Here is a 24,665-nt window from a genome sequence, read left to right as displayed (position 1 = left end):
GAACATTAATCATATCTTTAAACGTACCTGAACAAAACTGTGGAACGTTTTAAAACATTTATTCTAGGTTTTGCCACACTTTCTAATTGAAAAAAAAATAGTTAAAAAACCTTCAACGATCGCTTTTGTCTTTCTCATATAGGAAGGTTATGCAATCACTGTGAAAACCGACTTTTGAACCGAGGCCCGGAGGGCCGAGTGTCATATACAATTCGACTCAGTTCGTCGAGTACGCAAAATGTCTGTGTGTGTATGTGTGTGCGTATGTGTGTATGTAACGTTTTTTGCACTAACTTTTCTCGGAGATGGCTGAACCGATTTTACAAACTTAGATTCAAATGAAAGGTCTTGTGGTCCCATAAAAAATTCCTGAATATTATTTGGATCCGACTTCCGGTTCCGGAATTATGGGGTAAAATGTGCAAAAAATTGTGAAAATAAGTGCACTAACTTTTCTCAGAGATGGCTGAACCGAATTTCACAAACTTAGATTCAAATGAAAGGTTCTGTAGTCCCATACGTAATTCCTGATTTTCATGCGGATCCGACTTCTGGATCCGGAAATATAGGGTGAAGTGGGTTAAAAATTGTATACTATCATTGAAAATGGGGAAAAACCTTAAAAAAATTTCGATTTCGGTTATTCTTTTAAGAATCGAAGAAAATTATTTTGAAGAATACCACAGTATTTTTTTTTATATGATAGTATGATTGATATGAGAAAGGCATCATTACACCCCTAGGTGGATTAAAACAGGGTTTTCATTTAAAATAAACTCACTTTTTGATTTAGGAACCACTTTCGTCTGAAGTTTTACAACTCATCATGTTTCTGAATATTTACTAATCGATTCGTCTTAAAACATGATCACTATTTCACATGATTACACCACTATTCAATGTTGGATGACTTTACAGTTAGTAATGACCACTTTCCACTTGTTTATTCAACGATTAAAGATTTCTGATATTACCTGATAAGCAATAAAAGCAATGAAAAATATGAGATGAAAATTTGCACTTAATACTTGATTGCGCTTTGTTTTCATCTCATTTCGTATCGCAAGGTTGCCAAGTTTTCTCATAATGTTAAATAAAAAAAATTATTTTTTCTTCTTTAAATTATCATCAACAAGTATTTATTGGTATCCGTCACATTAGTTTAATTATATCATTGATATTTATATATAAATAAAACTGTTTCGGAATCTAATATTACCAAATAGAGCGTGTTAAATACCAATCAAATAACCATTGTGGCAAATCTAGTAACACTGGTTTCTTTCCGCCATACGTCACCATAATACTGTTAAATGTGTGTGTTTCATCGGCTGTGCGCAGAGATGCCAGATATTTTCATAGAAAATATGTATCTGCTCTATCTGTTTTCACGAATAAAATGAATCAAATTCAAATTCAAATCAAAATCAAATTGGTTTTGAATTGTAATATAAATGTTTATCCGTGTTCATCATCAAACATTTGCACAAAAGATTTCCATTTTAACATGTGATTTGTCCGTTGATTAATAAACTTTTAAAGAAGTACTGTAATCAAATACTAATAGATACTCAGAGAGAAAAGTCTAACGTTTTACTCCTCACTTTTTATGAAGCTTTACAAATCTGTATTAAATTTAGAAAATCTGTAATCTGATTTAACGAATGCGAACACAAAAATCTATTCAACACAGATAAATCTGTATGAATGGCATCTACATTTTGTTTTTAGAAGGGCTAATGCCTAAATAGTGACAATTCTTTTTTTGTTTTTTTTAAGTTCTCCAAATTAACTGCGAAGTAAAATTTCAAATTTAAAACGAAAGTTAACGAAAACGGTCCCAAAAATTTTAAACGTCGAAATGATTCCAAACTGTTTCTAAAAATATCGTGTGTTATCTCATAGTTGTCATTAGGCCCTTTTTAAGGAAAATTCTTACATTTTGAACCTGAGAGTGTAATAGTGCAATATTTTGGTTTTGATTGCTGTCGCCATTGCTAATTTATGGGATGAATAAAGGATCAACGATAGGATGAAAAAAAATCGATTGAGATGAAATTAAGAACAGAGTGGTGACATATCAGAAGAGTTTTTTTTTGCGGTTTTTTGAATATTAGTTTTATGTCCAAGAAATGTGAAGCAAAGTCTTGGCATTACACTCCTTTTGTGGAATTTTGCCTTTCTGTTTCAACAGACTTCGCAGCCGATTCTTAAGTGTACAGAATCATTGCATGGCTAGTACTATGGATCCTACTGACACTAAGAATCCTTCCAGCTCGGGGCTCGAATATACGACAACTGGCTTGTAAGACCAGCGTCCTATGCATTGAACCGCCAACCCGGGAGAAATGTGAAGCCAGGCGAATCAAAAAAATATGATGAATTTAGTGCTACATCTGGTTTTTAAGGTAACGTCCTTACAAATGAGATGAAATAGGGCCTATTCAATTATGTTTCTGAATTCATATTATTTGCTAGGATTATTTACACATAGTTTGCGACTGAAGAAAAAAGCAACTATCCTCACGCTTCGAAGCCTTAATCGACCGGTATTGGCGACTTCCTCAATTGATCTTCCGTTCCGCTTTGATTAGAGATTCAATCGAAATCGAATAACTGTTTCGTTCGATCCGTGCTTAAAATTCAAATGGCGTCATCTGGCGTCCGTCGACCACGAATAATCAAATTAAATTTAGGATGAGACCAGGCTAGAGAATTATGCAAATTAAAATTGTAAAAGTGGATTTTCACAATAACATTTTTTTTGTGCTGATTTTGACTTACGAATTGCGTACATCAGCATCGCACATAAATACGGTAGTTTCATCTTTGTTCGAGAAAACTTCACGTTCAATTCATGGATGCTACCTTTATTCGGGTTTATATAAATTGAGATAATCAACAAAAACAGTTGAAAATTTTCTAGTAAAAACCAGTTTTAATAAGTCATCATTCAGCGGTGTCTTTTCACCAACAGAATCAAATTCCCCACTTTTTATCACTCATTCTAACGCGGGGATTGGTGGTAACCCTCCAAGTGCCTATCTGTCAGTCAACTGAAGCACAGATTTGATGAAACCATAATTTCCAATCCCTCAGCTCAAAAGGCAAAATGTTCGCCAACGCTTCTGCAAGTCACGGCAGTCACGGAAACCCGTGTACCTGTGCCGGAGGAGTTGTGTGTTATTTTCATACTAATACAATCACAGTAATTAAATTCTAATTAATGCCAATTTCTAGCCTTTTCCATATTTCCCGCGCGAGATTGAATTCACAGCGGTTGCCATTTCGTGACAGGACGATGGTGCCGCCGCCGCCGCCGTCGTCGTCGTCATCATCGGTCAACGCAACAGTTCAGTTCTGCCATTCTTCACGCAGTCGGGAGGAGTCCTCGACAGTTTCCAGATAGCTAGCTCCCGTAGCACCGAAACGAGACCAGATGCGCAATCTAAAGCATAATTAAAAAAAATCTGTTCCGACAAGAGAAAAGTTGCTCCTATCGATTCTTCATTTGCCATTCACAACTCTGCCATTCAGGTAATAAAAAAAAATACTAATGTCATAGAAAATGGAACAAAATTAATGCCATCACGACAGCGTGCAACTTGAAATTACTCCTACTGAAGAGAGTGGATGAACTGCCTCAAGTACTTTTGAAAAGTGAAAAGAAATAACTAGTCGGCGGAACAAAAACTGAAACTGAGACGATACATAGGCCACATAGAATTAAGAGGATCCGTTCATCGTTCAGGTGAAATGGATTTGCAACATCCTAGTCAAAAACTGTCGTTCTGTCGGCCACATAGAATTAAGAGGACGCTCTCCTATCCTACAGTGTAAGTATGGTCTTAAATGAAACGCATGAGTATCGCTATCATGGTTAAAATCAACAATTTAGTGTTTCAATTACTTGCCCATCCATCTTTTACGCCTGGTTTGGCTTCCTCGGACTATTGTCTGTTCCCAGACCTCAGGTTATCCGGTACGTCTCATTATTCTGTTTGTCTAGTAAGAGGATTTAAATTTTTTTATAGTTTCGGGATCCCCCTTCTCCTCTGCAAATATCTGGAAGTGGTCCCATACAAAACTGACGACTATTATAGCTCAAATCCTCGTTAAAAGGTAGTTTCCGATTATCAGCTATTCGTAGTGCATCTGATTCGTCTGGTAACAGTAAATATCCGATGAAATCAGCCAGTTCCAAAGAAGTAAGTATAGTTGAATTATTAAAATAAATTTTTATCATGAAACTCTTTACATACGAAAAATATAACAATATGTTTTTAACGAGACAATTATTTTTATTGTTGTTTTTGATTCCCTTAATCACCATTATCCCCGTATTTTTTTAATTTGAAACGTATATGTATCACTTATTCAATCAAATAGCAATCGCTTGATCTATTTATAACTGCTATGAAGAACTGGGATGACCTCCATCAAAAGTTATATATAAATTTTATGAAACTAGTCATATGGTTTAGATAAACCTATCTATATTAATTCGAAGTGAATATAATATGCGCTTCATAAATTGTTTCAATGTATGTTGTGTGGATATCTAGTAATGGTTATAGGGTGTTCCAATAAATTTGACTAAGACTGGAAATTTCATTCGTTATATAAAAATCTTGTAAAAATAACGTTACGAAGAGTTTTATGTTTCATAAGATTACCTTATATATTTGATATGATGTTGAATACACTTTGTAGCTATCATTGGAAATGCTATTAGTGAAATATCATTAGAATATCATATAATGTGAAAATGAAAATTTAGCTCAGTGTAGTGTTCAAAATAACCTCACCAAACCGAAACAATTTTTGGATCTCGATATTTGTCTACATATCAACTTAAAAAATCAAAAATGATTACACGAAATAGAAGAAAATTAATTTTGTTACATTTCCAAATTAACAGATCTTAAAATTCTACAAAATAATTGAAATTCAATGAGCCCGTGTAAAATTCAATCGTCATCCTAAGAAAGGTTCCAGTAATGAAACTTAGATGGCGCGGCAGGTAAAATTAGTTTTGCGTTAGATTGCCAATAGGCTGTGAAGGCAAAAAGTGTAAAAGAAAATTATCATTTTTATAAATTGTCTATGAATTAAAAGTGCATATACTAAGCGATCTGCCCCTTGCTGTGAACTGTGTTGCGAATATAGTCAAACTTATTTTCTAAAAAGTAATTGAATTTCATTCAACAGGCGAATCATTCCAAAATTCGTAAGCATAAGAAAAGTTCTACTTATTACTTTTACTTTAATTGATAGCTCTCGTTGAGGCGAATTACGGTTTATTCATATACTAAATTGTTTTGTGTTGAAGCATTTATTTATTTACAAAACAACCTGATATTGTATATTTCTGTCGCCGTAACCGTAAATTTTCAAATCAAGAAATTGTAGTAAGGGACTTTTTCGGCACCTTCTGTCACTGCCAAAAAGCATAAGGCTCCTCCTCTCTTCCGGCCGGCTTCGGTTTCAGCCCACTACGCCAACTCCGTTCTACAGTGGTTGTCAAAAAATAATGCACAATTCGTGGAAAAGGACATCAACCCACCGAACTGCCCGGATCTTCGGCCAATTGAAAGGTATTGGGCAATCGTCAAGCGACACTTTCGGAAGGAAGGTACAGTGTCCCAAAACATGCAGGAGTTCAAAAAATACTAGACAGCTGCCACCAGAAAAGTCACAAAAGTAACTGTGCAGAATTTAATGAAGAATTTCAAGACCAAAGTGCGAGCGTTTCACAGAAACAAGGTTTTCTTTTAATATAATCCGTGAAATGCATAAAAATGTAATTTTTCTACAATATATCGGAAACTGATGTCAAATTATTTTTTTCGCTTTTTTATTCAATAATCAATGTTGCTAACTACTTTTCGATACACTCCTTACTTAATTCGGAAATGTTGGTAAAATTCTGGAACTAACATTAAGATCAATTTGTTTAGTTCTGCGTGCACATTTCACAGATATTTACATAAATAGGGATTTTTATAAAAACAAAATGTTCTCATCCGAGTTAGTATCAGATTGCGATTCTAAACCGTATTTACAGCTTATTTTTTCGTGCAGTGTATATCGTGAAATATTCCATATATTTAGAGTTGTTTGGTTCATTGTACTGATTTGGAAAACTGTCATACACTGAGCTAAATTTCCTTTTTCATATTATATGATATTCTAATGATTTTGCACTATTAGCATTTCCAATGATAGCTACTTGGTGTATTCAACATCATGACAAATATATAAGATAATCTTATGAAACATGAAACTCTTCCTAATGTTATTTCTACAAGATTTTCGTTTAACGAATGAAATTTCTAGTCTGAGTCAAATTTATAGGAGCGCTTATAACCATTACTAGATATCCACACAACACACATTGGAACAATTTATGAAGCGCATTTTATATTCACTTCCGAGTTTATATTGATAGGCTCAATCCTCTTACTAGACAGAGTTATGAAACGTACTGGATATTTATTTCATGGTCCGTTGGGTCGTATCCTTGAACGAAGTTGAATGAGCTGTCTTGTCAGTGATTTAAAATAACATTGAGAACTTCCCAAAAAAAAAACTGTGTGGAGCATTCGATGAATATCGAGGACACAACTCTTTTTACCTTTTTTTTATATATATAATAAATTCGCTCAAACTTTCGAAAAATTTTCCGAGGCCCGGAGGGCCGAATGTCATATACCAATCGATTCAGCTCGACGAACTGAGCAAATGTCTGTGTGTGTGTCTGTATGTGTGTTGTCAACCAGAGATGTCTATCTCCTCTGTGTGACGAAGAGCAAGCAAAATTTCTCCCCTCGCACTGACAACTTCAACGAGAGCTCTTCTCTTTCACATTTATACACCACTGTTGTGTAAAGTGTGCACGCATCATGAGTGCGTTTGTTTATTTCCTTTTACCTCTTCCACTGAATCGCACCAAAGTGCTAGAGCATTAGCTAATAAATTCTCGGAGGTGGATGCAGATACTTTCACAGAGGTGTACACGCCGGTGAGCACTCTGCTGTATGGTTTTCGTAGATGAAGCGTGGACACGCAAAATCAGCAAAATAAAACAATTTATCGTAAAATTTTCGGTTTTCCTTACAAATTTTTCATAGCAAGGCCAGATCTACTCTCTATTAATTGAAGTTCACAGAAGTGTTCGTCCACCATCACGCGCCAGTGGTCACTTGGGTATATTTAGACGAGAGCGCGTGTGAGCGATTCATGCGAAGAGAATGTGTTTCACTCGCGCCAGCTGCTTTAACCACAAGCACACACTCAAATGCTGTCTATTCGACACTGAGAAGAAATGCGCTTTCCTCTCTGTGCGGCGCTTCGTTTTTGCATCCTCGGTGTGGCGAAAATCTGACTCTAGCGTGTATCTCTCTGGTGAAATGCCATCTCTGTTGTCAACTAAGAGGTCGAGATCTCAGAGATTGCTGGATCAAACTAGTCGCAAATGAAAGGTCTCCCCGTCACCCAGAACGCTATTGAATGGTTTTGAGATCGGATGTTTACTTTTTGAGTTATACGAAGTTTTATGTCAAAATTTTCAGTTTTTTTACAGTATCTGTCACAATTGACCTTGAAAACAGAATATGTTTCCAGACTTAGATTCCGCACGCTATCCAACAAGCCATAGATTGTTAAAATCCGTCCATTTTTAACGGAGATATCGGATTTTTTGTGTAAGCGACTTTTCCCCCATATTCCAGCAGTAGAAGTTCTGAGCGCTGTATGGCAAAGAAAGGCTTGGGAGCAACGTAAAACACGATTTTTTATACTGTTACATACAATAGTTTCTAAGTACCAAAAAGACTGTGAACAGCATTATTTTTCATGACATTTTGCCTCGGACCAATTTTAGCACGGTTCGTTTTTGGCAACATAATCGTTCGAATATGACATATTGGAAAGATGGCAGTACTTCCGAATTCTGAACAATTTCATAATTATATTGATTTAAACTGCTTACAGCAATAAATGCTGGAAGAACAAAACACCCATATACCATATGAATCAGTTCGTCGAGATCAGCAAATGCGTATGTGACAAATAATTTCACTCAATTTTTTACCTTATTTTCGAAGATGTTTTCTACAAACTCAGATTCATATGAAAATTCGTATGCTCCTAAACAAGGTTCCTGAATTATGTTTGGATCCGACTTCTGGTTCCGGAACTACAGGATGATATGTGAAACGAAATTTAAATTGTGTAACTTATTTTCCTCGTAGATGGCTGAACCGATCTAAGATTCAAATGATATCTAAGAATCATCTAAGATTTGCTGATTTGAATAGTCGACAACCAAATAAACTTATTTCAGTTTTAGTGGTATTCAGTTTTCGATTCGGAAGGCACCCAACAATTTAACTCGTACTACGATTTCTCAAAGATGTCTATACTGATTTTTAAACATATTGAAACAAATGTAAACTAATCAGGTGAATTTGTCTGACTTCGGCTACACCGATTTTCGAATTCCGGCTCCAGTATCAAATCGTTTCTCAAAGCTCAATCGTTTTCTCAAATAAAGCCAAATCGAATTTCAGAAAAAAATTCAAATTAAAATAAACTTATAGTCCCACACAAAATTAATTAATTTTATTCAATGCTGACTTCCGATTCTGGAATTACAGGAGGATGAATTTTTAAAATTCAAACCGATATAGAAGATGATAATCCCGAAAAGTTGGACTCAAAACTATTGCAATTTATTCGTCATATGGCCATACGAATCGGTTTGGTTTATGCTGGTTCCTGAATACCGGCTCTGGAAGTACCTTAAATTACCGTAAATTCTAAAGTGGAACTCACTTCGACATATTATGAAAAGTTTAATCGATTGTAACCTTTTCAGATAGAGTAATGAGAGATTAAAATGTCAAATTGCAGCTTAAAACGACGGTCATTAAAATAATGTCATGAAAACCGAAGAATATTCATGAAAAAAACACATGCGGATTGATAAAAAAAAGGTATCATCTCACTGATAGGTGGATTAAGCACGTTTTTCAGTTTCAAGCCGCATGATTCACGATTATTCTTTCGTAAAAACAAACTCCTTTATATGTCTAAGCTTAAGAAAACAGTGCCTCTTTTTTTCCTTGTTGCAGATTTTATGTACGCTTTCAATAAAGGTTATAGGTTTTCACATAACTTTTATTAAATATAATGAGCATGCGATCTATAGAAAAATATAATGAATATTAACATTATATTGGCTTAAGTTTTAGCGACTTTTCGCATAACTTGTATATGGTATTCTTACCAATATCATAAAGATTATGAAAATATAAAATTTATTGAACATCATTTAGATTTTATGTAGAGTTCCATTAAATGTCATAATTTATCATATGCCGTCTATGAAATATCATCTGCGTACGATTCATATGACACATCCAATGATATAAATTATGTAAAGAGTGAGGTTTCATCGTATTTCAATATAAATTATATGGGATATTCTTATAACCTTCATCATGGTAACGTCTATTTAGATTTAACGTACACTTCAAATAAAGATTAAGAATTTGTAGTATACTTTATTGTGATGTCCCTCGTGAATCGCAAGAGTGATCCATATTGATATATCTCGGTTGATTTTTCATTAGGGCGCATAAGCAAGTGACAGTTTTCTCTCTTTCGATTATTGTGATGTGATTAAAAAGATTTTCTTTGATATCACTATTCTGTTTGAAAGTCGAAAGTTTTGAGTTGAGTGATAAACGTGGAAACCGCTTGGTAATTAATACAAGAGAAAGTAAACAAAGAGAAACTGTCACTTGCTTATACACCCTTTTGAAAAATTAATCGAGATATAGTATATTTGGTTCGCACTGTGATTTTTCATCAAAAAGTAAAGATAAATCATAACAAGAAATTGTTTCATCAATATCAAGACAAACGTCTATTGAATGACCGTAACTCGTGAACGAAACATCGGAGTGTCTTGATGTTTCGGCAGGTATCTTTTGAAATTGTTGGTAACGTCATCTATGTTTCAGTCCCGGAACTTTTTGATCCACGTATTATATGAGAAAGACAAACAAGTTTCCAACAAGTTCAAAAGGAAGAAAGAACGTAGGTTCAGAATTGTCACAAAAGGAACGATTGAAAGTTTCCGCTTCTACAAAACTTATACCTGCCCAGAGGACTTCGTCGACTTCCCGTAGAGTGATATAATTGAAAAATTCCCGTACTGACAGAGCAAAGTTCAATTTACAAGAACTCATCAACTTTCCGGTTCCACTCAAAAACATGCAAAGTCAATTCAAGCTCTCAGACGCCGTACAGCTCATCCAGAAGAACTTCCAACCACTTCAACAGGACCGTTCATTTTGTCAGCCGCGGACTGCTTATCGGACTCGATACACTGAAGGTGCGACGTGATCTGTCCCGTGCATTGCTAATCGCCGATGTTTTGTTGAACAATGTCGATTGTTCAGCACTTCTTTGTCAAATAAACATAAATGTTCGCGCACGAGCTCTTCGCAACAACAACCTCCTCAGAATGCCTTTACGCCGCACTAATTATGGAATCAATGGCGCCATCATTGGATTGCAACGTTCTTTCAATGCTGTTTCGACGGGTTTCGATTTCCATGTCCCGCGCAGTCGAATTAAAACTAGTTTTTTAAATATACTTAGAAATAATCATTAGGACCATATTTTGTCTGTTGATTATGTATATTAGTAAATAAATAAATAAATAAATAAATAAAACCTCCGGTGCTCACATGCAGTACATCCAACCTGACGAACGAGAAGAAATCATTCCACTCGAATAGAACGATCCTACTCAACCATAAATTCTCCTGCGAGGACACGCAAAATCAACAAAGACAGTTCATTTACCTAAATAAGCATGGCATTCGGTGTAGCGTGACTTTCCTGGCGCTGCACAGAGCAGCTGGAAGAACGGATGACATCAAACAGGTGCTAACCAAAACACAACACCAACAACAACAGCAAACCGCTCGACAAACAACGGACAACAAAGATAGCGCCATTAATCATATCACTGTTCGGGCTGTATCGTCATGAGGATGCCGACGAAGACAAAAACCAGCCAACTACCAGTTTGGCCAAACAACACCCCCCCCCCCCCCCACTCGGGATCTGCGGAGGTAGAAATAAGAGAATAAACGCGAGATAAATGCTTCCTTCAGTTTCTACACAGAACGACAGCATCCCTGTGGAATGAGCGGAAAACGGGATGATTTTCTCGCATTTACTCACACTTTTGCTCTTCCATGCCAGCCCGCAGCAGACTGGGGATTGTTTTGTTATGTAGCCGAAAAACCATTAAATTTCCTCGCATCTAATCTCCATCGTTTTCCCTCCCACTAGTAGTAGTAGAAGTAATAGCCCCTAGTAGTAGCTGGGAGCGAGGAGGTGATTACCCAGCGGAAGTAAAAACGAAGAAATCAGACACGTGGATTTGACGTTTATCGTGATGACGGGTATTACGGGGATTATCAAAATTGCCATTGGGTTATATTTATTGTCTCTCGTTCAGCCCATTCGAACGTCGGGTGTAACTTTCTGAAGGATATCATCATTTTCCGAGGCCATTTCATTGTAACGGGAAACTTTGTCTCTAAACGATGGATTGCGGAACGATTTCTCTGAAGCCAAAAGCCGCCAATGTGATCTTTCTGACATTCGTCGTCGTCGTCAACCGTTAACCTTTTTGGGTCCGGTCCCACGGGCCTATTTTGCATAAATCTGCCGAGTGTCGAGTGATAAATCAGAAAACCAAAAAAAAAACTGTTTAACTACGAGGAACTTTTCCGACGGAAATGTGATCGGTCCGTTTGTTTTCTATTTTATTTAATCTTTTCGAATTATTCATATCAAATTTATATTTAAAACATTCACGTTCTTTTTTACTCGATTGTACAGTCCGAGACCGAACGAATCCCTTTTGTTGCAGGAAACAAGAGTAGAGCAGTGCAGAATAAAAGCACCGCACCGCAGTCCCAACTTCACGTGCGGTAAGAAATAATCATTTTCCAATATGACGTAAAGACAAATATTACGAAGAAGCACCAAGAGCACCTGTAAACTCGTACTATTGTAAGATACAGTAATTGAAAAGTGAATAATTTATCGTTCAGGTTTTGTCATTTTATTTGCGCTAAGTTGAATACCAACTTGCGAACCTTTCGCCGGAAGAACATTCCACCGCTTGGCTTGAAAAATAACCGGATTATGATTTGAAGTACACGAACCGAGTATGGTTTGAAAACAGGAAATTTTATTTAAAGTTTCCAAACGGTTTCTTAAAAAAAATGTACGAACGAAAAATGTTGCACAAATATTTGCAAGTTGTGAATATGAAACCCCTTGCTTTCACACGGAGAACCCGCAGAGCACAAAATTACAATATTGCAATTGTTGTTTCACGTCCTGGTTGTTTTCACTAAAATGTTATTGATTTAACTAACATATCAGGTGATTTTGTTATAACCATTCAGGTAAACGAAATTACTGTTTTAAAATGCTGTCACGTGGCGGAGAACGAAGACGGCAAAACGCAGCTCAAAAATCCTATTCATTTCAATGACAAATGAACGTCATTTATGTTAGTTATGTAGTGGCCGTTTTATGTCAGTGAAAGTATGCAGAAGAATATAAAAGTTAATTGTAAACCAAGTTGTCCATGTTCTGAATAGATATTCCTACAGCATAAATGTTTTAATTAAACCTACCAGTAATGTATTTTCGGACAGTTCATGTCAATGTTATTAAAAACGCTTAACGCTTAAAAACTTACTGCTATTGAACTTTCTCGAAGGTGCATCTGTACACTGAAAGACCGAAATCAGCATTTTGGCGAAAAAATTAGTTGATTTTCTGATTTTAGTTAGTTGTTTTTTGAGACAACTGAAAAAAAACATCTTACTTTTGCTAAATTAGATTGCTTAATTCTAAATCCCTCAATAATAATAAAATATTAGTTGATTAAAACTTCTCGGATCATGATCCATTTGGACTGATTTCGCTGAAATTTAAACGTAACGCACTTGACGTTGTTGGGTATAACTTCAGGCGTGTTTTTGCTACGATGGTAATTTTTGCAACATAAATTCAGTGAAAAACACGACGAACTTCTTTCAATCAGAATCATTAACAGTTAAAATATTGCGTTTTTAAAAAACGACGACGCCTAAAATAACGTGTTTACTTGCGTTTATTGCTTCAGTTTTAATTTTGTGTTTATGAATTTAAACACCTAAACAAACTGCATGAAAAAACACGTGTGAATCAATCCTCTTAAAAAGAAACTCTATGTCGAATTATTGCAAATACCGCGGATCGATTTTTCCTTTTATGTTTTTAAAACATCGTTTGCAAAATAGTCATGTTTATAATATTTGGGTGAATTAATTACCAAATTAATCAACTTGGTTGAACAAAATATTTTTTCTGATTTTCGTTAGATGGTTTATTTTTTGGTTTACGCTAGCTCTACGGTCACATCAAATATGTAAGAATACATTCAAAAAAATGTTACATTGATGTTTGTCAAATGAAAAACCTAGCCGTGCTTAGTCTCAATGTTATGATGTCAATTTTTGGTTCAATATCTTTATTTTTATGTTATGTTTAATTCTCTATCAGCCGGTGGGTAAAACAACATTATTTTCTATATATATAAAATGCAGAGATCCTTCTTTGTAATCGCATCACGTAAGAACGGATAGACGGATTCACATGATCATTTTTTTGTTTGATCCGTTTTTACCCCCACCGGGTTCATACATAAAAAAATAGGAAAACTTACCGGAAAAGTGGGAAAAATTCATAAAGTTGTTTTGTATGGACAATGGAATTTTCCGTTGGAAAAGTCGCCTATGCTTACTAGATCTACGATTGATGTTTGGCGCGCAACGAGATGCTCAGTATTTCGCCGCTGAGAAATAGAATAGGGTAAGGGCTCCCTATTTCATCTGAGCTCCTATTTCCATCTCATCCCTTCACCTCATTTTTTTGATTATGAATAATATCTTACAACGTACCTGAACCAAACTGTGAAATGTTTAAAAATGAATATTTAAGCTATTGTCAAACTTTTTCATTGGCAGAAATGGTTGTAAATTCTGCGGTGATCGTTTTTTTCATTTAAAATAAACTCACTTTTCGATTCAGGACACATTTTCGTCTCAAGATTTACAGTTCGTCATGTTTCTGAATATCTACTAAACAATTCGTCTCAAAACATGATCATTGTTTCGCACAATTACACTACTATTGATCGCTGGATGACTTCATAATTAGTAATGTTCACTTGCCACTTGTTTAATTAACTTCAAAAACTGCCCAACAAGCAATAAAAGTCTTCAAAAATATGAGATGAAAGTTTTTCACTTAGTTCACTTGATTGCGCTTTGTTTTCATCTCATTTGGTTTCGCAAAGTTGTCAGGTTTTCTCATAATGTTACAAAACGATATTGTTTTTGCGCTATCGGTCGAAGAAATTACGTGCGCGAAAACGAAAAAAGGCGGGTGGGTAATGTCAGAGACATAACTGGATGTCGTGAATACGAAAACAAATGACATGTTCCTTAACACTTCCGAATATCAATTAGTTGATCAATTGTATGAATTATGCAAGCATTCCCCTTTTCCACATTTTTCACAAAAACAAAGAAGGCTTCACTTGATCTCGATTACTGTGAATTTCACACAGCGAAAAGTGCAAAAATCTAACCAAACTGTTCTACATTTGCACTAAACTGAGGATATTTTCTTTCGATTTGCGAACAACACATCCTAATAGTTCTTCAGAAAACTTTTAGAGCCATTAGAACGGCTGATTTTTTATAATGCTTTCCAACGATGCTTTTTCATCCATCGAAATGACTGGCAGCTGTGACGTAATCGCTCTTGTCGGAAGCGAAACTAGCTTTGCAAACGGCACAAAATACATCTGCTCGCATTGGCGATAGAATCCAAACTGATTCAATTTTTGTTAAGAGATTTCCTTTTATGTGATTTCGTTTGTAGCTTTTTCACTAATGGGCGGTCCTAACGGCTATAAAAATAGCCGCATACAAAATTTTTATGTCGATTATTTCATTTCGGATTTGCATAATTTATTGAAAAAAACTATCAATATGCTGTAGGGATTCATTTCCAGCATTCAGAAGGGTCAAATTGCGTAATTCTAGCTGTGCAGAAGACACAAAACACATCTGCTCGCAGTGGCGATAGAATCCAAACTGATTCAATTTTTGTTAAGAGATTTCCTTTTATGAGCTTTTTCACTAATGGGCGGTCCTAACGGCTATAAAAATAGCCGCATATAGAACTTTAATGTCGATTATTTCATTTCGGATTTGCATAATTTATTGAAAGAAACTATCAATATGCTGTAGGGATTCGTTTCTAGCATTCAGAAGGACCAAATTGAGGAACTCACTACGATATTCATCACTTTTCGGAACATTTTTCTTTAACGATTTGTTGTACAGCAGCAGCTATTTTCTTCTCTTCCTCAGAACGCGTTCTGATTGGCTGGTGCTGACATGGGTCAAATGTGATAGGTTTTTCAATAGTGTACTATTGAAATACTTCAATGCTTTTGCTATACACGTTTAAGTTGAAAAATTTCGATTCTATTGGTAGTTAGATTATATAAATCCTTCCACAGATCACTGAGCTATGAGCTTTCAAAATACGAGAAAGGCAAACGCGCCATATGAATTATCCTCTTTGATACTCGTTTATACCAAACATTTCAGAAAAGTTTAATTTTGAACTATTTGAGATTATGTCACACAACTGAAAATTTTATCATAAAATTGTGATCATATTTCCGATGGCATGTAGCAAAAATTATGTTGATTCGTTAGATACAACAAGAGATATTCACGATCAAAAACTTATCACTCTCTCAGAGGGTAAATTTTGAAAAGGCACCCCATAGTAAAGTAAGTCGTATTCACGACAAAACCACCGAGAAGAATCGATTACCGTAAAGGTCCCTTGGGCTAAAGTGAAGACCTAAGTTAAGAAAAGGGAGAACGGTCTAGTGAAACAGTGTTGATCATTCGACGGGAATCGAGTGGTGTCGCGAGTTTGGCCGTGTGATATCGAATAAACCCGGTGTGTGTGCTACCCAATTTACTATATCGCCCCTCTTCCCCCTCACTCCGCGTAGTGCTTGATCGCTCGTGAACCGGGTGAAAATTGTATCTCATTGGTGATACGCAACTCTCGGGTACATCGTCTCAGGCCACTTGTCCGTCCTGGCCCAACACCCCAAAACCGATAAAGGACGAGAGTGAGTGCCCAGCCTCCGGTCGATGCAGAGTACACTCGGGCCGGCGTGAAACGGCGGCCAACGTTTAGGAACAGAAGCAGATAGGTGCCCCTGAGAATAAGTTCGAGGTAAGTCTCATGCTTCATTTTAACCAAGTAACAGTCTTAGTTACATTTTTCTTCTTCAAATTATCATCAACAAAAAGTTTTTTTTGTTATCCGCGATATTAGTTTAATTATATTACTGATATTTATATTTCCAAAAAACTATTTCGGCTTCGAATATTACCAGAAAGAGCGTGTTAAATACTAATGAAATAACCATTGTGGCAAATCCAGCAGCACTGGTTACTTTCCGCTGTATGTCAACATAACGCAGTTAAATGTGTGTGTGTTTCATCGGTTGTGCACAGAGATGCCAGATATTTCCATAGAAAAAATGTATCTGCTCTATCTGTTTTCACTAATAAAATGATGTTAAAAGATAATTCTTCATATCTGCGAAGATTTCCATTTTAACATGCGATTTGTCCGTTAATTACTGAACTTTCAAAGAATTACTGCAATCAAATAGTAATAGATACTCACAGAGAAAAGTCTAATTTTTTACTTCTCACTTTTAATGAACCTGTACAAATCTGTATTACATTTAGGAAATCTGTATAAAATCTGTGCTCTGATTTAAATCAACGCAAAAACCTATACAATACAGATAAATCTGTATAAATGACATCTCTGGCCTGCATTTTGTTTTTAGAAGGGCTAATGCCTGAATAAAAACAATTCCTTTTTTGTTTTGTTGTTAAGTTTACCAAATTAACTCAACAGTAAAATTTTAAAGTTAAAACGAAAGGTAACGAAAACGACCCAAAAATCTTTTAACGTTGAAATGATTCAAAACTGGTTCTAAAAATATCGCGTATTATCTTATAGTTGGCATCAGGCCATTTTTAAGAAAAAATCGGACATTTTGAACCTGAGAGTGTAATAGTGCATAGTTTTGTTTTGATTGTGTTAATAGGATGAATAAAAATCCGATAGGATGAATAAAAATCCTTTGAGATGGAATTAGGAGCAGAGTAGTGAACATATCAGAAGTGCTTTTAGCTGATTTTTTGAACATTATTTTAATTTCCAAGGAACGTGAATCAATTCTCCATGTGTAGCAAGACGAATTAAGCAGCAATATGAAAAAATCATAGTGATTTTAGTGGCTAAATCAGGTTTTTAATGTAACGTTCTTACAAATGAGATGAAATAGGGAGCCCTTACCCTACTAGATCGTTGAAAGAATCTTTTGGCGCGCAACGAGTTGTTTTGTGTGAAATTTTCACATGCATACTTGATTCATGTGATTTGTCATTCTGAGCCACGTGCTTAATTGGATATCAACATTATTGCTTGCCAAATGATTTAATGATGGAAAGCAAATGAGTGTTCTAGCTATACCGTAAACAGGACCAAAAATTTCTGATATTGTTTACCAGAAGATGAATTGTGTGCAATGTAATCAGTTAGATGATTAATGTTGGCCATCGTAGGCGTGAGTTGAACAAATCACATTATAGAACGATTTTTGTATAAATTAATGATAGGATTTTGCTGTTTAAATAATGAGATCAAACAAAGAGGTTTGCCTTGAATTTAGCATGCTGATATTGGTTCGCGTGAATTCACAAATACAAAATCATACCCGGTGCAATGAACAAAAAATTGTGTAGAAACACGTTATTTTGTGCGTCAACAGCGCAGTATTACAATTCGAAACAGAAAAGATTTCGATTATTTTAATTCAAACTGAATTCTAGGAGAAATTTGCCTTTTGCTATACCAAAGTTTTTAAAATAGTTGAAGGCAAAAAATCCAACAAAAAGGAATCGTGTATAAAAAATAGGTTCATCGTTCCATTTCACTCCATTTATTCATAAAATCCTGGCCTGAATGAAGACGCAACACCCAAAATAATGCATACCAGTATGCTTCCATAATTATATCTGATCTAGCTATATTTATATTAAAGATGGGCATTCCGTTCGCGAACGGTTAAAAAAACTAGTTCTCCTAGTTCAAAACCTCCACCTCTACGAAACTCAGGAGCAAGGATGGCTTTTATCATATCAAAGAACGCTCACTAGCAACTCTTCACACGATTCAATCAGTGCCATCAAAGAGAGACGTATATCACCTCAGCAACAAAAAAACCGGCATGGTTCATTGAACATAGAATGGACACCAGTGCTAGAGCGAATTTCTCTCGATGACCCGTCTGAGCATCACGGGTTAGAACACTGCTATGGGGATTCGCTCTGAAGCAACAAACGGTCGCTCATTCTCGTTTTACGATTCGATTATATCGGACGGGAAGTGGATAATTGCGATAAATAATTCTATCACAATGGCATCACAATCGCTACATGAACAATATTGGCGCATGCCTATGTATGTTGCATTATAACTCCATAGTATAATTTAACGTGCTCTTACCAAACTTGGCACAGGTACTTCATGCTCTACAAAGGTTGTCATAAGAGTATTTTTTTGATGTAAGGGATTGTCCCTAGCACGAAGGTAGAAGATATAACCAAGCAAATTTGGCAAAAATCGGTACTATTGACGAGTAAAGATACTTCTTGCGCAACTCAGGGAAGATCATAAGAGTAATCTTGGGGGAGGTAATTCTGGGGGCCTATGAGAAGGGGGTAGGTAATGTAAAATTTTCTAACTTACAAGTCGATATTGAAATATTTTGTTCATGTGTTTGTAATTTGGTTCTATGCTTTAACTTTAAAAAAGATACATTATAAAATTGACAAATAAAAAAAATATACAAAATATGCTTGTTTTAAACTAGAATATGGCTGTCCTAAACAAATGTAAAAGAAAAATATTGGTTGAATCAAACCAGAATTGTTATGATCACTATATCAACAAAATGATTCGTTAGGTTTAGTCGAAATTAGTTATTGTAATTTATTTTGACAGTAACTTTTCCTGCATGTAGGAAATCATTCAAACACTCTAAAAATGCACACTGGAAGTAAAAGATGAATGTTTTTCCTAGTGCTAATCTTAAAAACCTAACAAAATTTCGTTCGAGACGTCAGTTTAGACATTACACTATGAAAAATAATCATTTAACAGTAGAATATGATTCAATAGTTAAAAAGAAAACAATTTGATCTTTCTCCGGAACATAGTCAAATTCAAGATATTTGAACATAAAATGCTTTTGTTATACAAAATCATCTAACATCTAGTGTTGTTTTGATTCTCTTAAAAATATTATAGTTTGCCGCTTATTCGAACTATGTGCATATAACTTTTTTATAAGTCTTGTCTGTGTCTGTAAATTTTCCGCACACGGGTTTTGAAGTATTGAAATCTAGTATGAGAATCATCAAGTCGAATCATCGATTCGATCTTCTGCGACTGTTAACTGGAGATTCTCTCTTGGAAAATTCCACACAGCGCTGATCATTGCAATACTGTATCTATTCGGTAAGGGCCGTGAAATACTCAGAGTATAAGGCGGAGCGAAGAAATATCGTGCTTTACCAGTTTGACGATGTTGCAAACAATGTAGAGAAATATCGAGCTGCTCTCTGTCAAAGTATCGGCAATCACCAACATTGCCTGCTATTATTTCGATCCATGGATTGGCTTTGTAAATGCGCTTTCACGTGAAGCCAATTATAAAATGGATAATATCCAACAATCGACCCCCCTTTCATTGTGTATATTTTTTATTCAAATACTAATATTAAATTAAAAAGGCGCGTGGGAAATGTCATAGACATAGCCGGAGCTCTTATAAAGCACGATATCAACAGGTCAAAAGTGAAAAAAAACATAAACATATATATGTTAGGTTCAATATAAAATAGGATGGCACATAACGAAAGTATAGGAAATATTAGAAAAAGTTCCTTACAATAACGCCTGCGCTATCCAATATAATAAACATTTAAACTAAACCTGTTTTACAAAGCAGTGGAAATATTCTGGTATTCCTTGTATCTAGAACCTAGAATCGAGATCTCTACCATTAATATAATTTCGTTAATGTTTCAATTACTGCATCTTTATTGTCATCGAAATCGGTCGTTTTTTGTACACAACCTTGTAATAATTTGAATAGTCTAATTTGATTAAAATGATCGCTTGGTGGATCGCTAGAACGTTATTGAAAATATTGTGTCATTTTTAATACTTGGCATCACTGTCCCGATTCCATACATTCAAATCGAATCGAATTCACGTTCGATGTGATATGAACTGATAAGTGGATGTAATATGAACAGTACCCTACATTTTATCTATGAAATACGTAGCTCTTACTGAATTATGCATTGAACCGCTTCTAAATGCCAGTCCTTTAAAACCTACGTGAAATGTAGGGTGTAAAATGTCCACATAACTTTTCACGTAACTATGATGTGATTATTTTTTTGAGTGTGTTAAGACAGGATCAAAGATTTTATCGTTGATTCGAAACGACACCCATACTAGTTTAAAGATGTATTCCACATCAATACTTTCATTTTCGCATTGAGTGTGGGCGTTGCTCGTCGTAATTGAATGTGTTAACTTTTTTCAAACTTCTTTCAAACTTTTTTCAAACTTCTATTTTAAAGAATCCGATGCTTCTGATATGAAAATAGAAAAAAATAAATAAATAATTATCTATGGGACTGAACAGTGCCTTGAATTGCCATGGCCTATAAGGTCTGCATCTAACACATGGATCAATAAGTCCCGAGACTAAAGCAGAGATGGCGCTCGTAGTAAACCAGTAACCACGTCTTTCTAGAGTACTAACCTTTGCTTGAAACGGGTCGGTTTTAAGTCGATCCGACCAGAAACAGCTGAGTTATCGAGGTTGGAGTAAAGTCGTTTTGTAGTTTGTTTAAAAAATGTAAAAAACCGAGTTTCGTGTTTTGATAAAACATTGTTTTTTAATGGGTAAAAACACCGTGCAAGCGAAACAATGGATTGAAAAATGTCATCCGGACTCTTGTCCATCAAAAGCAACGATTTGTCGGTGGTTCGCCGAGTTTAAACGTGGTCGTACCGACACAAATGACGCGGAATGCTCGGGTAGACCTGTGGAAGCCGTTACACCGGAAAATGTGAGTGAAGTGACAAAAATTATAATAAAAGATCGTAAAGTGAAGCTCCGTGAGATTGCTGAGATGATATAGATATCATATGGAAGTGTATTTACTATCCTTCATGAAAAATTGAGCATGAAAAAGGTTTTTTCCAAGTGGGTGCCGCGATTGCTTTCGATGGAACAAAAACAGCAACGAGTCGATGATTCAGAAAGTAGTTAATCGAAAAAAAAAAAACCTTGGAACCATTGTATCACCCTAAAGGTGATTATGTTGATGAAAAAAAAATGTTGTTTCCATTGTTAGTCTCGGGACTTGATCCATGTGTTACAGTATGCAAAATTTCGTTTTCTATCGAAAAAATCCGATTCGGGCGAAATACTGAATTGGACAGATTATTTCTCAGTTTCGAATTTATTCAGCAGAGATTTTATTATTGGTGAAAATATTATAATTAAATCTTGCACGAATCACTTCGATATCGAACTGAAGCGTTGTGAAAATTCTGCATCGAAATATCATCGAAAAATCTTCTCCCTTTCGTTCATCTCTTCGCGATATTTCTGTGAGTGAAAATTCGTCATCAAGTTTCACTGACACAAAAAATCACTTGTTAACTTCAACGTTCTGAGTTTTGTGGATGCTCGTTTCATAAATGAGAATCTCGGAAGTGATTTTCTTCACAAGTGATACTGAAATGAACTTTTTCTGATCATGATTTTCCCAACACTGTGCACAACAACCTCAAAATAGTTTAGGAACCACCAACCTTGCTAGATAGATGAATAAAGTTCAAGGTCAACAAGGGCACGTGTGGCAGCCTCCGTCGGGTGCCACCACAACAGTGATGAATTGAATTAAATTAAAAGTTACCAGATCCATCAACTATTGTGGACAGACAAAGTCAAAGCTGTGCTCCCAAACGTCCTAACAAAACAAAACAAAACTCATACAACTTTTTATGAACTAATTCCAGTGGTTTATTTAGCAAAACTACTTCCGTCGGGACAGTTTGCGATGGGATATAAAATAAATTGCTTGGGACGTATATCAAAAGTACCAGCCATTGATCAAGATATCAACCCATTTCGGTTATGCGTGGCTTCTGAATTGGTCTACGTTCACCCTTCGAATCGACACTTTTATTCACTCGAATCACGTAGCAGATACATATCGTCAAGCTCTCATTCAACCATTATAACACGAACGGGGATATCACCTTACCTCTGAAGTGCGTATGTCACACTCACCTGTTCGCTATTCAGAGTTCGTGAAGAAGCTATAGGCAAACCACCAACAACAGTGCGACCCACGGCTGACGGTGGTATCGTGCGCAAAGTGGGTAATCTCCTTTTTCGAATCTTATCCAATCTTCGCCTGACAAGGATTTCGCTTTCATAACCGAAATAAAATTCGCATCTGCTAACAGTCCGACAACAAGAGCGTCGTGATTCGACAAAGAGCATCCCTTTTTTTTTGCCTGGGTGATCCGTTCAATCCTCTGTCCTGTGAGGCGACAACCGCTGAACTATTTATAAAGATTGTACACTGTGCCTTTGAAACCGAGGTTCGGGGTTACAGAGTATACCGAGAGCTTGTCACACAGGAAATTTGATTGCCCAAAACCGAATAATTCTGGCCCCCAAAAAATGGCATCGAGAGTCTAGTTATTTTTACATGCATGCTCAACTCTGCGGATAACACTTGCACTACCACCCTACTTCCGCCCACCAAAAAACCGACCAGGGGCACACATACATACACTCAACCGTTGCATAGAATTGCGGAACCATCGGTTTCGGCTGCTGACAGGAGATGATGTGGGGAGGGAGGGAAGTAGCTTCTTCTTATACACAAAACACGTAACGGCTTGACCGACCAACATCTCATCAACGTGGCTTGACTTTATTGACGGTTTCTGCGGAAATTTGTTTGCACCAATCAGCAGTTTTTCATCACCCTTCGGCTGAGAGGCTGGAAACCGTACACCGTGGAAGCAGGGTGCAGGCAAACAGACCGAGAGCAAAATAGGAGAGTTTTATTTAATACTGCATCCTTAAACAATTTTCAAGGTTCCATCAGTAAGGTGCACTTACTCAGGCTTCAAATTACTGACGGTTAAATCCGGGGAGTTCAGCCAAACTTTTTTCACTTGCACATTTTATTATTTTTTTTACGGGTTACCATTCAAGATGAAACCGAACCAGACCATCTGCTGGAAACACCTCATTGTTCACTTGCAACACACCAAAATGCAAAAAGTATGGTTAGATGACTTAGCACACGACCGACGCAAAAGCTGCTGGAAGAATTTGATTTAGAATGTCTGTAAGTCTCGCAATCGAATGATGGATGAAGTCAGCTCAACGGGCTTCGATAGTCGCCCCCGAACTGTTCGGATAGGGATCTGTCATCATCGGGCACGGTACGACATCGCCTTCGGTTCTTTAGCCCGTTTTATATGCTCCGGGATAACTGCCACCGCACCGCCGAAGGGTGACCCCACAGCGGATTTCGGGACGAACTGCGAGAGATTCAACAGCATCCGATAGTCCCCCGTTCGGGTATCCTGACGGAACGAACAAAACGCGAAACGAAGGATAACTGAGCCACCGTGCGATGTTGCTCCGTTTTCCGTGATAAGAGGATTTGCTTGGAAATCACAATCATTGGATTGTGCACGGATGAGGGGCTGGTAGGAAGTAAGAGAAAAAGAAAGAGCGAGAGACAGAGAGAGGACATTCATTTCGGAACTGTTATGCTCAGAAAATGTGCGCAATTGCAAAAAGTTTCACCGCTCCAGCTGATTTGAATCTAACAGGCTGTTGCAGGCAGTTCCGTGTTGAATGGGCTGTGCGCTTATCGCTCGTGCATGGCACGTTTGGGAAGTCTACTATTAGGCGATTAGATTTGGCTCGATCAGGGGTCGGCAAACACATGCGGCTCTTTAGATCTTTACGCAAATATTGTTTTTTTTTTAAATGTGTACTCGCTTTTCTTCGAACCATGCCGTATATGTCGTCATTTCCTGTCGAAATAATGATTTTCCAAGCTCCTGATGAAAAAGAAACAACTCATTTTTGCGATTTTTTTTCAGAACTATCGTTCAACCAAATAAACTCAAACGTTTCGCATAATACAAAGCATTATAGAGCGTGGTCACTGTTGTGAGAAAATGAAAATGCTTTTGAATAGTGTTTTATTAGATCAAAAACTTACATGCGAAAACATTATTAGCAAGTCCAATCCCCTTCAGCG

At 36.3% G+C, this 24,665-nt stretch overlaps 1 protein-coding gene across 2 annotated transcripts in view; it reads right to left on the bottom strand.

Moving 5' to 3' along the window:
• LOC131434553 (uncharacterized) overlaps positions 1-23,788 on the bottom strand; it is a 71,532-nt gene extending 47,744 nt beyond the window's left edge. The window contains exon 1 of one of the 2 annotated variants that reach the window (XM_058601372.1): positions 23,504-23,788. The gene's annotated coding sequence lies outside the window, so the exon portion shown is untranslated. Of the gene's footprint in view, positions 1-22,657; positions 23,455-23,503 lie in introns of those variants that run through there. The other variant, XM_058601373.1, reaches the window with a different exon arrangement.
• Positions 23,789-24,665: the final 877 nt, after the last annotated feature.

Source organism: Malaya genurostris, chromosome 3 (genome assembly GCF_030247185.1).
Source record: "Malaya genurostris strain Urasoe2022 chromosome 3, Malgen_1.1, whole genome shotgun sequence".
Taxonomy (NCBI): domain Eukaryota; kingdom Metazoa; phylum Arthropoda; class Insecta; order Diptera; family Culicidae; genus Malaya; species Malaya genurostris.
This window is presented reverse-complemented; position numbering and strand designations above follow the sequence as displayed.